The 16,212-nt window shown below is 29.0% G+C and overlaps 1 protein-coding gene across 1 annotated transcript in view; it reads left to right on the top strand.

Annotated features, from left to right (window-relative positions):
* The window catches only part of LOC142330132 (homeotic protein antennapedia-like), a 485,876-nt gene that overhangs the window by 222,164 nt on the left and 247,500 nt on the right, over window positions 1-16,212 (top strand). The gene's annotated exons all lie outside the window — the stretch shown is intronic.

The following is a 16,212-nucleotide window of genomic DNA, read 5'->3' as shown; positions in this document are numbered from 1 at the left end:
TTTACGGTTAATGTTGATTGGACATTCAATGGCATTATCAAATGTTATATTATTATGTTTATGCGACTGTTATACGACTGTTTATACTGTTTATACGACTGTATTACTTGAGGATTATCATTGGGTGGCCTTCTTTCACATGATGGTAAGTCATACGACTTATTTATAGCTACATTGTTGTAGCTGATTGTACGTAAATGAAGAAATTCAGCAAAAAAAAATTGTTTAAGTATGCAATAGTTTCCGCACTGCCATCTAATTGTGACTATTTAACAATCGAAATAGGATTTAGATTAAAAAAAAAAACATTTTCCTAAACAGCTTTTGAGCATAATCTTGTTTCCAATTTAATATTCTTTTCTTACCTACATCTTTCCTTCCTTTTTATTCATTTTACTCATACGTGCGACAGTGGTTTTTATTTTAAAATACTGAATAAATGAGGTGTAATTGGATAAATTATCAAATTCTTTGTAATCCAAGTAATTTTAAATAGATTTTTAGTAGGCATCTTTTAAAATTATTTTAATTCTGATAAGCTGCATATTCCCGATATGTAACTCTTGAAGGCGTCAACTCTTGAAATGTCAAGTTCAATGTCGGTTCAATGTAACTCTTGAAATCTATAACACCATCTTCCAACTGTATTTCAGTATTTTTTCGCTCCTCAAACTCTGTAAAGATATTTTCATCAAAACATTTATTGATTTTGCAAAATTTTTTTAAAATTTAAACTATATTTCTGATTTGTTACTTTCTCATCAGATTACACTGGTCAACAAAATGTAATATCTTTTTTGTTAAATAAGAGTGAATGGCTGATTCTTATAGTATGTTCTATGCTTCATATATGTTAATCGATTTTTCTATCGTGCTCAGCTTTTTTTGGTAATAGAAATTTCTTTTGAAACAAAAAATATATGTTGATCGTAGTATGACAATACATTACATCCATTTTATACTCGCCTAAAATCAGTTTCTTTCTAATTTTCTGCTGTAATTTGCAGTAGGTAGATCCCTCTTTAGATTCCAACAGTAATCGGCTAACATTTTTGGTTTCCACTTTCTATGGTATCGTGTTTCCATGGTAGATAGCTCCTGGTGAAAGCGTTCTCCATGTTCATCACTGATAGCGCCGAGGTTGTTTGGGAAAAAATCCACATGTGAATGTAAGAAATGGATTTTGATTGACATGTTACACCCAAGTTCTTTGTACTTTTGAAGAAGTTTACTCACAAATTCTCTATAGTTAACTGGCCTTATGGTTTACAAGGAAGTTGTTTACCACATTTTGAAATGATTTCCATGTAGCAACTTCCAAGTCACTCAAACATTCTTCAAACGCTGGATCAGTCATTAGTACTTTTATTCGTGGTCCAAAAAATATACCATCCTTTATTTTAGCGTCGCTTATATTAGGAATTTTTTTTTAGAAACTGAAACCCTGGTACATTATGATCCGTTACTATAAAAATGTTTTTAATAAACCTTGCTTAACGTGTATTGGCGATAAACTTTTTCTGGTTTTACTAATGCCTGACTAACAACATTCTTCTCTTCTACAGTCAGTAACCTCTCTCTTTGGCTACTGCTCTTTTATATAATGGTTTTTCCTATCCGTGCTGTCCCAATCGCACAAAAATTAATGTATTCAAATTGCAGTCCAAGTAAAAGCGCTATTACTTTCAGATCTTGACAAATATGCCATAAATATTTCTCATGTTTCCTGTTCAATACAAGTTTCATATTTTCATAAGACTCCATGTGAACAGCGTATGCTAATGGATGGATGAGTATTTATTTCCTATGTGAAGTAGAACAGCTTTCAAACTAATGTTTGACAAGTCAATAGAAAGTCACCATTCGTCAGGATGGTGCATATGTTCCAAAGCTTCAAATAAAGAGTCGACATCATTACAGTAAAATAAGTTTTTGTATTAAGAGAAGATTTGTTCAAATTATGACTGTCTGTAACGGAAACCCCTTATTTTAGTGTTTGGTGGTAAAAGATGCCATCCTTTGGCACCAGTCTTGGTGCCAATATTTCTACTTGATTCTTTGATAAATTCAGATCACGAACTAGATCGTTTAATTGTAACTGATTAATTAAATGGGGTTCAGAATATATATTTTCTAAAAAGTTTGGATATCTTCATTCATCGCCTGCTAAGTCAGCACAACATTCGACATTTTCATCTTCATCTAAGTTCCATGTTTCTGGTGGTACTGGGATTAGAAACTCTTGGTTATGTGGCACTGGCCGTATGACAGAAGGAGTATCAGGGTATTTAACAGTACATATAGTTTTAGCTGTTATCTTTATACACATATGTTTATTACACAAAAATAACAGTCTGTGGTGTGATCCTTCGGTTTCCGGAAAACCATTGGAATTATAAATGGCATGTGTCGAGATCCGTTTGACCGACCAGTCAGCAGTGTTAAACACGAAGCACAGCAAATATGAGGAGCCCAAGATTTGCCCTGATCACCTAATTTACATCCAAAATACTGTTCGTACGAGATGTTATCAGTGGAGTTATTTTTCTTTTCTGAGACTTCAACGTTACCTCACTACAGATGTAGAAGAAATTGTTTGGATGATAAATACAACTGCGAGGCATTCTTAATACATTACAGTAACTAATATTGTTTAAAAAAAAAACCATTTTATAAACACATAAATTTAATAAACTTACACCTCACTTTACTGAACAAGATATACCCGCAAATACGAAAACCACCTACAGAACTGAATGTTCCTACACACGAGAACTCGCATTTGAATGAAAATTAAAAATATTTCTCTAGTCTGCGCAGTTTATAAGTAAATATGACAGAAATTACTAATGTGTGGATTATATGTTTATAATAAGATTAAAATAGGAAGAATGAGTCACATTCTTGTTCATTTTAATTAGTGTGTAATAATAAACATGATGACTTCTAACAAATCAGTGTGACAACAATTAAGGGACAGTAATAAATAAACAAACGCTATTTAGTTGATAAATAAGCGTATTTAGTTGATACGCTATTAGTTGCTATTTAGTTTGTAAAATACGTTCACAAAATACTACGCTTGTGTAGTTCATGCAAGTACTATCTGAAAATGAGTTTGCAAAAAACTAAGCTGATAGAAAAATTATAATTTCATGTTTGAAATCAGCGTGAAAAATACCATTAGAATCTGTTATTATCTCTCATTTAACAAAATTATTGTCGATCAGTATTTTCGTTTAAGATTATTTTATTCATATAGCACGAACGAGACTTGAATAATTTTTATAATATAATATATGTATATTTCGGCCTGATGTTATATATTAGAGAAGATGAAAAATCTGTAACAGTGTAAATACGTAGAAATAGTAGAGGCATAGCAGGGTGTGATTATATAGGGTCGAGAGAATGGTAGATATTGATTTAGGAGTTGCATGTTGGAACGGAGATGGGTTTCCCTTAGCGTGACACTCACTGGCTGGATCACCCGCCAGCGTTACCGATTAGAAAAGTTTACCCTCGATCTAGGAAAAGAAGAAGAGAGAAGCGCAAGGGGGTATGAGGAAAGAGGAAAGTGGAAAAATAAGGGTAGGAGGTTTGAGTTTGGATGGAAAATCTCATTAATTTCTCTGTCCTTTAATTCTGATTTTCCTGCTTCCCCTATATCTGTGTTCTCTTCTTTACCTAATTAGACAGCTCATTACCAGTTATTGCCTACCTAACCGCTTCACCTCTTCCTCCTCTTATTCGGTCTTTATTCCGTACAAAACAACACCCCCCTTTTACCCGTCTTAACTAACTTTCTGTTGTCTCTTGTAGTAACACTTCTGTTCGACTAAGATTGTTTAAACTTATTTCATCTATGTAAAATCTTTTAAACTTGGAAAAGATTTTAAGTAGGGGAAAACATAATAAATATTGTACGAATTAAGAAATTAAATAAACTTTTAGAAATTAAATTATTCTTAAGTGATTGGTGCTGCGCTTACTTTAATTAACAACAAATATGGAAAGGTAAACAAAAAAAATTAGATTATAAAATATTCTAGGAAATAGTATTACGAGTAACAATGAAAGATTAAACCCTAATTAAAAAAAAAAATTAATCTTTTTTAGTATTTTAATTTAATCTTATTAATAACACTTTTAATTAGAAATGATTTATTGCAGTAATTACTAAAACATATTAGTTACAAAAAAAATTCCCGATACCAACTTTTCGTTTCCGACGCCCTCACTGTTTTTTTCAGTTAGAACGTTCGATTAAATACATTATATATATATATATATATATATGATTATTATAAATAATGTATATATATGTATATTTTCGATTTTGTGTAATTTTTTGCAAAAAAAAATACACAAAATATAAATTTTTTGATTTTCAAGCCATAAATTTTATACATAGACCTCTCACTCTCTCTGTGATATATATATTTGTATGAAGAAATTTATATTTTAACTGAATGATATTTTCGTACTTATCATAAAGAAAATTAATTTCACCACCCAATCCCACCTTGCGACCGAAATATAAATATTGTACTTTTCTTCAAAAAGTCGGTAAAAAAAAGTTGGTCATGAAGCTTATTTCTTTTGAGTAATTTGAAACCTGTAAAAATTCATTAATACTATTTTTCTTTATTTTTTTTTTTTTGTAAATACTGGTTACAAAAATTTATGTTTAAAATATTTATATTAAGTAACAAAAAACTAATATTATTTTATCGATCTATTGACAGTTGGATTTTTTGTTAGATAGCATAACGTTGAAACATCGATACGTTTTTATATATCTTTACATTTTCATGTTTTCATACTCTAAGAAAGACTAAATAATATAAAGCTGAATACGAGAGTTAAAAAAAATGATACCGGTTAATATTATTGTAAAAGTTAATTTTTACCGACTTTCGGAAAGGTACTTTTGATCACATGGTGCGATTGGTGATGAAATTGAAGTTTTGTTTACGTTTTGAGGTATGTGGAGTACGAAAATACCGTTCAGTTAAAATGCAATTTCCTATTTTAATTAAAATTTAGATATTCTCTAGTAGTAGTGTATCTGAATTTGTGTATCTGAAAATACGATGAAGATTGGTCGAGTCGTTGTTCAGTTGCGCTCAATTCAAGGTCGACAACAGTTAACGTAATCTCAAATTGAGGTTATGTTGACTTTTTAGTGGTTTATTTTTCATACACGATTATGCAGTGAGCCGTGGTAGTGAGTCAGTTTACACTTTATGCTTGCGAGTAGGGTCTATTCGTTATTCGAACTATGTAGTGCGTCGTACTTTGAAAGTCAGTACGTTTCTGATTGCAAAGTAGTAAGGGCTCGGAAACGAGAAGTCGGTTTTCTTGTAATTGTCAACTTAAGGCTACCTACTTAAAAAAATCTTGTTTTCAGCTAATAATTATACTTAAATGATAGTCTACTATTCTAGCGATTCAGAATAAAAACAACGATGAATACAACAAATTATCACATAGATAATTCAGGTAATTTACATTATACCGATAATATAAGTAATTACAAATAATTATTTAACTAAAATATTAAAACAAATGCAGTATAAGGTCAATCCACGCTAGACTAGTAAACATGACCGTGAGCGAATTAATATTCGTCGATCTTACATTGAATAGCATCTTTATAGTTTGTATTCATTTGTTCAGTGTAGAATGACTTTAACAAGGCAATCTTCCATCGCCAGAGTTTTCATTAGGTTTTATAAATGTACAGAAGTAGCATAAGTGTGCAAACATTTAGATTTATAAAATTCTGTTTTTAGGTTGCATTAAGATTGATTAATTAACTATTGAAATAGAGAAGTTGTCTTTTATAGGTAGAAAAATAGAATTCGTTTTCTGAGTATATCAGGTATGTAGTTTTATCATTTTCTCTTTACACTACGAGGTTACATATATAAAAATGAAACATATGATTTTTAGTAATAAAACAATTTTTACGTGAAAGTTTATGAATGTATTTATAATTAAGAATTTTTACTGAGTGTTCATAAAAATTTTTACTATTATATTAAATTAATATGGGATAAGCTCCTTTTTTCAGTATTTTTTCAATTTTCACTAAAACCATTTTTGTAGGATGTATTTAATATTATTATTATCTCCAGCTTTAACACATGAAAACTAACACAAATATAATAATATTAAAAATATCCAATAAAAGTAATTTTAGTGAAAATATTTTGTTAATTGCCTTGCGTTAAGGTAGGAGTACTTCAGATCGGTAATTTGTCCTCTTCTATTCAATATTATTGATTTTGCAGACGTACCTATTTTACCTCAAATGGATGGTAGAACACTTTCATGCAGTTCTGAATTCTCCGTACATGTCACTATCACGTTATTATTTCATTCATATTATTTAAACAAATTTTGAATCTGGCTCTATAAATAGGAAGGAGTTATTAATCCAAATTCATTGCTGTAATAAATTCAACGAATGTTTTCGATAAGCTTTGGAAAATGTCCTCTTATTTAAGAGGACATTTCATGTCTTATGTCATCTTATTTAAGATGATGGTTTAATTTATATGTACAATTTCACAGAATGAAATATTATGAAAATATGGCATGAAGAAAAACGATATCAATTATCTGATAGGTTTTGGTTTTCTAGTTAACTATTTGACTAATAGGTTTACATGTTTTCCACTATGTTACGACATTAAACAGATGTTTAATCTGGAAAAATCATAGTTAAAAATATAAAATAATTGATATTAGTGTGAAATTCCTTCGTGTCTAATTCTTTTTTACATTCTTTTTTACTACGATCTAGAAATTTTGTCATCAACAAATGTTGTCAATAATGAAATTAATCTGGAAATACGCTTGTAAATTTTTGGCTAGTTTAAAGCTCTAACATAACACGCATACAATTGGCTCAGTCTAGAATTCACAGATTATTCCCTCTTTTTATGTAAGAAATGTGATTCTGCAAAATGACGTAAACATAAACCGTTTAATTGACCTCATAAGCTGCTGACAGCGGATCCGTTGAAATACTGGCGTAATGAAAATGTATTAGTCAAATAATTGACTAGAAAGCCGAAACCAATCGATTCAAACAACTGATTAAAGAGGACATGAATTCTAGAAATTTTAGTAAACTAACACAAACTATGTATTACATCTAAAGGGACGCAGATTGATGATATGGCTTTTCTTTATGCCATATTTTCATCATTTCTCATTTTTTGTATTGATAATACAAAAACCTCATCAAAAGTATGCGTAAGCGCGGTTGAAAATAACTAATAATTTTATATAATTAAACTTAATAAAAATCTATCAAACTTTATTAAAATAAAACTTCCATTTAATAACTTTCAGATTTAATCTCTTAAAGTTTTATCAAAATTATAACGTTTAAGATAGGGAATATTTCGTGACGTCACGAAATTTGAACGGGAAATAGAGGGAAGGCAAGAAGCAAAGCTCCCTACGATCGAAACCGAGCTAAACTCACTTGGGGGGAGATCTTGATGATACAGCAGTCAAAATGGTGAATGCTATTTTAATTAAACGGGGTTCTGATGCAAGGGGGTTACGAGGAGGTAGAGACATGAGGAAAGAGAAGGGTAAAGGGAACGTCGTGACGTCACCTCGGCGTCCCGACGCTGATTTATGCCCAGTCAAACTTGTACACCGATGCTCCATATATTTAATTTGCGCCAGTCTGACAACATCCCTTCTCACTCGTTTACTCTATCGCTTTCTCTTCCTCTCTTTCACAATATATTCTGTTCTCGGTATTACAACAAAACTCTACTATACTAATTGTTGTATAAATTTGATTAATATTTATATGGAGATTTCTAATAACTTAATGCACTGGGAAAATTAAAAAAAAAAATTAATAACCGATTGCCTTGTATAACAAATTTTTATGTAAATTTATACTTCTTTCATCTCAAAATGTCAAATTCATTCACATTTTTTCCTTTATATTTATAGTAATAATCCTAACTGTACTAATGTAAAAGCCCAGTTTAATGAACAGTAATCTTTGATAGCCGTCCATTAAAGCCTCTGCTCGCAAAAGCTTGGAATCCGCGAGAAAATGTTTGCTGTGGAAATAGTTTAAATTGCGCTTGGATGAAAATAATACAAAAAACGTATACTTCATAACATATTCATAAACTTATATATATACATATAAGGAAATTTTTATAAATAAAATAAATCAGATAAGTAGTTGAATATACATCCGTTAAGAATTTTATAATCTTCTATTACATTTTACACAACTATCCGTTTAGTGTAAAAAATTTTACGTACCAGCATTTATTTTCATTGTAATTTCGTAAATGATCGAAAGTCATTTCCTAATGACTGCATTTTTTCCGATCGTTGTCATTGTAAAACTAGTTTTATGATAAAGTCTGTTGACAGCTTAAATAGGTATTTATCAAAAACAAACTTAAAACCTATTTTATAGGATTTAATGGTTGTTTTGCGTCAAACTTGACATTTCCCTGTAGAAATTATTTCTTTGTTTGAAGTTATATTATCATCTCCCGTTGTCTATAATTTATTGGTTTTATTTAGTTTATTACAATTATTAAATTTTTATTTACAAAGTTATAAAAATTTTAATATTAGAAAATATTCTGTATTTAAACTCCATAAGTTATGAATTTCATGACGGTTAAAAGTTTAATTTTTATTGAATTTCATGAAGGTTTTATTATAATAAATGTCAATAATCTTAAAATTTTCTCGAGTGGAAAAAATATTTAAATAAATTAACAATTAATGTAATCCAGTTTACCAGCACGTTGATATGTATCCTAGATCTTTTGGCCTATCCGGAAGCCATCATAAGGTGTTAAAATTAATATATTTAAAATCAAAGTTTAAAAAATCATTGATAAAAATTTAGTATACTAGTAGGACCGAGACATTAATGGCTGTTTTTAAATTTTCAACTATGATTTTTTTAAACTTTTGACTTTAGATATATTAATTTTACCTCCTGATGATGGCTTTCGGGTAGGCCGAAATATCTAGAATACACATCAACGTTCTGGTAAGGTGGATTAGATTAATTGTTAATTTATTCATTTAACATATCAGCGGTATTGCGTTTAGAAAATAAAGAAAAGACTTGAAAAGACTTTTGCTTGTTCGTGTTTTCTTTCATTTTTTAAATTTTAATTAACATATTTATGGGGATATCTTATTTCTGTCCACAAAGACAGGCCTGAGTTATCTTTTTGCAAAAAATAACATTTTCTTAGAAAAAAATTACAACTGCTCTATTTTTAAAAGTAGAAAAACCGTTTTGAAATTTTGACTAGGTACTTCAGCAAATAATAATCTTAAGGTGTATTTTTCTCGAACTTTTTACGTATACACATGGATATATATTTTTACTACAGTAAATTTGTGTAAAGATTTCAGATTGATTTACTCCGATAAGATTATTCAGAGAATCATGTTTTGTTAAAAGTAATTTAAAAATCCCTATATAAAAAAACTGGGCTATTATCATTATACGTGTTCAATAGATGGCAGAATGCGGTAAGTGTTAGCGCTTGATTTTCCGTGAAGAAAGACTATTTCTCGAGGTCGGTCGAACCAGTTAATTATATTTTAACGTTAACGGTCCTCAATAGTATTTCCTGGTCACCGGTTTGTTGTTGGACTTCAACTAAGAGTACGTAAATGGCTGGTCCAACCATCCACACATGTAACAACAGACAAGATACTCTATGAGATGGCGGAACACAGCTGCCGAAAAAGTTGCACCGGTTATCTGGAGACATCTGCGTATTATAAGAATCGATCAAAAATGAATATACAGCAGTTAGAATTGCATCTTCTAGTCTATTTCACGTTGATTTGCCCATATTTGGCTGTACACAGTTATATTGTTATACAATACCGTTTTTACTTTCTTGTACGAAGTAAAGGAAGTATTATGATCGCGAAAAATGTTGGTTTTCAAATTTCAACGGAAATATCCATTTTGATCATACCTGAGTCTATTTCGATTATTTCGGTGTGATATCTGTACGTACGTATGTATCTCGCATAACTCAAAAATTTGGATAGTATGTTGAAATTTTTGGTTTAGGACTGTTGTAAAATATAGTTGTGCACCTTCTCTTTTGATTGCAATCGACTTGACCAAAAATGTCCAAAAAGCCGAAACCAAAAAAAAAAAAAAATGATTTTGGACTTTTTCTTAACTGCAATAATAAGGCCCTTATTGAGAGATTTTCAACGATATATAGTAGTACTTATTGTTATTGTTTCCAGAGTTATAACGAAATGATATTAATTAATAAAATATTTGGTTCTTATAAAGGGCACGGTTTGAATCGGACTTCATCTCCCTTTTCTTTTTTTTTAACTTTTTTTAATTTAAATATATTGATTTATTAATAATTAATATTTAACCTCTGATTCTAAAAAAAAATTACAAGAAATAATAATTCAATAATAACAATAAAAAAAATTTAGAAAAAATATCAGAAATTATTAATGAAATAAAATTTTATGTACTTTTCGTTTTAAAAAATGTGTATATGTAATCTAATGGGGGTACAAGGAAGTCATGTGGTCCCACATCTGATTTTTAATAAAAATTGAAAACAAATTGTTAAAAATATTTATTTCTTTGTCAACAGGCTACGTGTTTTAAAATGCATTATTTAGTCCGCGTTCGTATAATAACATTGAAAGACAGATTTCTTAAATAATTGGCCGTCAATTCAGTATTCACAAAAATAGAAAACTGGATAGGTATGCCATAAAATATTTTGACATATCTTTTGAATTTTACCACTACTATGACGCAATAGGAGCAATAGGGGCAATAGGTAATATTTTTTTCCTTTGTAATAAAAAAATACAAAAAAAATAGTGAAAGTTGTTTAGGCGTTTAGAATTGCCTGTAGAATGTGTTTTATGTTATTCTTTTGTGATGATATCAAAGAATTTCTACCTTCTTAGAAAAAAACTTTCTCTTGAAAAATTAGTAAAACCATCTGTCTGTGCTGTATATTGCGCAAAATATTTTCAAATGAAACAGGGTGATTTTAGACTACCTGTAACCTTTACGTTAAATGTGAAATCTAACATATATAACGTACTAACATATATAACATATATTAATCTAACATATATAACGTATTGGCTCTAAAGTTTTCGTCACAAAATTAAAATGAAAAATAAATAACTAAAAATAATGTTACGGTGTGTTTTATAGTAAAAATAAGTAGTCGATGGTTTGGTGAAGATACATCTTAAATGTCGTTACTTAAATATCTTTAAAGCTTACATCTGAACAAAAGCTTATTAAATATTATTATAAATGAAATTAATTTACCTATTAAAGTAGTTTTAAGGGTAAACCGTTGAAACATATCTTTTGAGGTTATCTTTAAGTTGAAGCCAACCTACAATTACCGAGAGAAAGAGAGATAGAGATAGAGTGAGAGAGATAGATAGATAGATAGAGAGAGAGAGTGTGTGAGAGAGAGAGAGAGAGAGAGAGAGAGAGAGAGAGAGAGAGTGACAGAGAGACAGAATATACGAGTATGTTATTAAACATATTAAAGTTGCATTAATGTTATAACAAAACGCTTACCTCCTGCCCGGATTAAAAAAATTCGTCATTGATTAATAATATGTAATGTAGATAGAGAAAACAAATGGCAATTCTGCACCACGTAATTTTTTATCTTGTATAATATTTCCAGTGGGAATTAAGGTTATAGAAGGTTAGTACTCTTAAGTTTATTATCATAAAAGAATATTTTAAATCTTGATATTAAAAAAAAATTTTATTTTAATTTCTGTAGTTATATTTTAATCGTTATTATATGCTACTTAATGATCTATTTTTTTCCTTTTTAACCTGATCTTTAATACTAGGAACATTTATATAAACAAGCTGATAAAATATCTTACTGTAAAAAAATAATCTTAAAATAATTACTATTCTTAATTTTAAAAATAATTTTAACCTGAAAAATAAGTTATATACAAACAATATAAAGTTAAAGATTATTGGAAGAAAAAGCTCAGAATCAAATGATTTCTTTGACCACGTAATAAATGGACGCCTTTTATTTATCCAAAAATTATATTTATAGTGGCGTTTTCTTTATTTAAATATCGTCCTCCTATAAAACAGAGAAAAAAGTCCTGCTGATAATAATGCATTTAAAATATCATAAACGAGTTCGTATTTTATTTATATTTACCGCAGTTTATTAAAATTTATTTGTTTATTACAAAGTAAATAATTTCCAAATACATTTGTGTATTTCAGTAGAACATATTGAACTTTTCAAATCCAATAATCTTTTTTTTTATAAAAATTATAAATGAATCTGGAAATTCCAAAAAAAATTTCCCGAATTATTATAATTTAGTTAATTTATTTCATGTAAATATAAAAAAATATTTGTTACTAAAATAAAATAATTATATTACTTGCAAAATATCTTTATAGGAGTTAAATTTGAAGTCTTTGTTGAGTTCATTAACCGGTGTTACATAATTAATCGATTCATAAATGAATATTTAAAAAAAAAAGATTCTTATCGCATAAGCTGTCGCATGTGCGATTCGTTAATGAAGAATTACTTATAACAATAATCCTCTACCCCAGTTTTCCGGCATTGAAATACTGACTAAATAGTTTTAATACTAGTTATACGATAGTTTTAGTTTATTTAGTACTGGCTAAATACATTTCACGAAGTTCTGGCAAAGGCGAATTTTATTATTTAGGAAGCGGTAAATCTATTCTTGATTAGGCGTTTAATTTTTAAAAGAAGCAGGGATTTTGTTAGAGCCATATATTATAACAAGTTAATATACATGTTAATGTACATAAATAAAAGTGTTTTATTTATTTGCGTTTGTCTTTTGTTATGGTTGCTCCGTCAGTAGATCGTATTTTCTATCTGTTTACCTCCTTTTCTTATTCTTCATCTTTTTTCTCGTTTTGATTCTTCTGGAAAGTCGAATTTTTAGAGATCCAGTTTGTAATCAGCACTTCGAAATAAAATAGAAAACGTTCAAACACGTAAAAAAAATTACTCGTAATTTATTACGTTTAAGAAGAATAGGATTTTAAATCGGGAGTCATTTAGTATCGTAAAGTTTGATTATTTGTCATCTTTTTGTTAATCCTTCTAAATGATTTAAATTAGAACGATGTGAATTGAATTTCGATAATATTTCCATTTTTAACATCACTTAAGTTTTTGAAACCTTTTATTTCTTTATTATTTACACTGTTGATTTGTCCCCTAATAATCACGAAAGAAAAATTTCGTAGAACATTTTTTTGTGTTTTTAATTACGGAATATAACTTAAAAGTTTATTTGTATATTTTAAGCAAAATATACTAATGTATTAATATTTATTCACTTTACCTACTAAAAACGAAATACTTTTAACAGTAAGAGAACGTAGAAAGAATTTTAGTTGTAGAGATCGCTTAAATGTTTGAAATTTCTACGGTTTTTGTCGGATTATATTTCACTCTTAACTGTGTAACCCGTTAAAATAATCTTTGTTCGCATTTTATCATATATGCTATTGCATTGATACACATGTATGTAATATGAAAGCGCATGTTACATATGTTTCTCTTGTCACATATTTCAAGACCGGTATGAATTAACCCTTCTTTCCCGCCTACTTCATTTATCACTTCTTTTTTATTTTAATGTTTATTTTTGTTCGGTTGGTTTCTTTTAAAGAGGTTAGTGCGTGTATTTATGTTATGTTGAATGCATTAAAAAGATATGTACGGTTGTTTTGATATATAAATAATTTATACACTGCGATATTTATTTAGTATTTTTATATAATATTATTTACTGTGTACGGTACATCTTATTTCATTTAGGGTAGAGGAAAACATTTTATTACATATTATAATGTTTACAGCTTGCTTCTTTAGCTTAACATTTTAAAAACACTATTTATACAAGATGTATACGTATTTTTTCATCTTTTTGTAAAAATATTATTTAGGAATTGAAGAGAAAAACAAAAAGGGCGTTAAATGTATTTTAAAATGATTATTATTTTGTGTTATTTTTATCAAACGGTGGTCTATTTCTAAGACTAGAAAGGATTTTAAGCGTATAAGAATGTCTTTGAAGATACACTACGATGACGTAAAAGTATTTTCCTCAGCAAATAAATCTGGCTAGTGCAACAACTGAACGCTCCAGTATTGACCTGTGGTGGTGATCTTTTTCTGTTTTATCTTTTGTGAAGCTCGAACTGCATTCCCAAGCTTTGGTACCGATTCTGTAGTCACCTCTTTGTTTCTCACCGTTTTTCTTTTTCTTTCTATCTTTCATTCTTTCTTTAATCTCTACGTTACTTTTGTCTTGTATTCCTCTTTAATTACATTTTTTTTTGTTTCCCTCTCTTTAATTTTTTTGTCTTGTCTTAAATGGTAAGTTTTTCCTTTTTGTAAAACATTGTAGGGACGCATAGGCAAACAAATTTTTTCAGATAAAAATAGTTATTTTTAGTAATTTTTAAAAATATAAGTTTAGCTTTGTTAATATTATAGCAAAGGAACCGAGGAAAAATTCGATTTATCGATACATCATATTTTTTTGTTCCAATGTCATTTTTTGACAAGAAAAGTATTTGGTTTTCTTCAATCTCATATTTTTTTTGTTCCATTTTCCAAATTGATAAAAATTACTACTCTTTCTGAAAGACTTATCAGTATTTTCTATATATATAATATGTATATATTATGTTAGATAAAACAATAAATATTTGTTGCATATAAAGAAAAACAACTTGCGATCTTACACATAGGACTATAATAATGTTTTACGTGTCATAAAACAAATTAATATTTGAAACAACTTTAGAAATTATTGGAAACCTAAAGGAATTAATAACGTAAATGGAATCCTTAGATGTATATAAGCTAATATAAATTAATAATTAACAGATGAGAGAATATAAATTCAAACTTTAGGAACTGAGTTAAGGATAAATCGAATGTGCAAGAGTATCAATATAGAACCGGTATCCTTTTACATCATGAATTATTGATTAAGGAGGAAGACCGCAGAAATAAAGCTTAAACTAATTTTTTTCAAAAAAAATTTTTTTCCCTCTTTTGTAGGTTATAATTTCCCGAATAAAAGAATGTATTTATTTTAATTCTATGATACTTAAAAATAAATTTACTGGTATTTTTGCAAGCACATGTCCTCACTGAATGTAATTTGTTTTCTCGTAGACTTCATAATCTGTAACTTCGTTAAATACAAGGTAAATAATATGTAGCGGTTTTTTGCGTTTGATAATTTTGAATTTTGTACATTCGTAATTCGTAATTTTGTACGAAGCCGTATTAGCAGCACTCAACTGTTTACATTTGTTTTTAGAGACGTCATTAAGAAATATTTAAAAGTTTTATAGGGCCCAAAAAATTACATTAGGGGAAAGTTCCCCGAAGTCAAAAAGAGAGCATAATTTTGAAGCTCATCAAGTACTGTGGTAATTCTGGGGCAGCTATTCAAGTAAAGATGCCAAATCTATGTAGAAAGCAATATTAACTACCCTGAATCATTGTATTTCTACGGCGATAAGGCAAAACACATGCCGTACAGAACAAGATGGTTGATGTTTTTATAATCGAGCATCGGCTAAAAATGAAAAACCAGGTATAAGGACATCGACATTGTTAGAACACCTATCAATGTTTGTATTAAGATACATAGCATCAATTTATTGGAGACTCAGTAATGAAAATTGATTAAATCAGTGACTGAGAGGAAGAGCTCTAAACGCCAAGGAGAGTTTCCACAGTCTTTTATGGAAAAAGTGCGAGAAAACTAAAAGTATATCACGATTGGTTGTAGAAGCAGCACTGGCAGAGGCGACGAGTCGAGTTTAATTATGGTAACAGCAATAATAGGTAGTATGGAAAGAGCTTCTGTATCTCCAGGGATAATCAGAGGAATCTTAGCAAGTAGACGCGATCACCAAAAAAATAAATGAAAATTTTCATGATACGATCATCAATATTAAAGGAAAGGAGGAGTAGGCTGCGAATGGAACAGATAATGAAAGAAGAGAAGTTTGAGAAGGTACCAAGTGAGAAAATTATCTAAATGTGGTTTTATAAAGTTAAATGCAATTTTCTGGAAGTTTGATTTTTC

Source organism: Lycorma delicatula, chromosome 9 (assembly GCF_047948215.1).
Source record: "Lycorma delicatula isolate Av1 chromosome 9, ASM4794821v1, whole genome shotgun sequence".
NCBI classification, from domain to species: Eukaryota; Metazoa; Arthropoda; class Insecta; order Hemiptera; family Fulgoridae; genus Lycorma; species Lycorma delicatula.
Note: the sequence above shows the minus strand (reverse complement) of the source record. Positions and strands in the feature narration are given on the sequence as shown.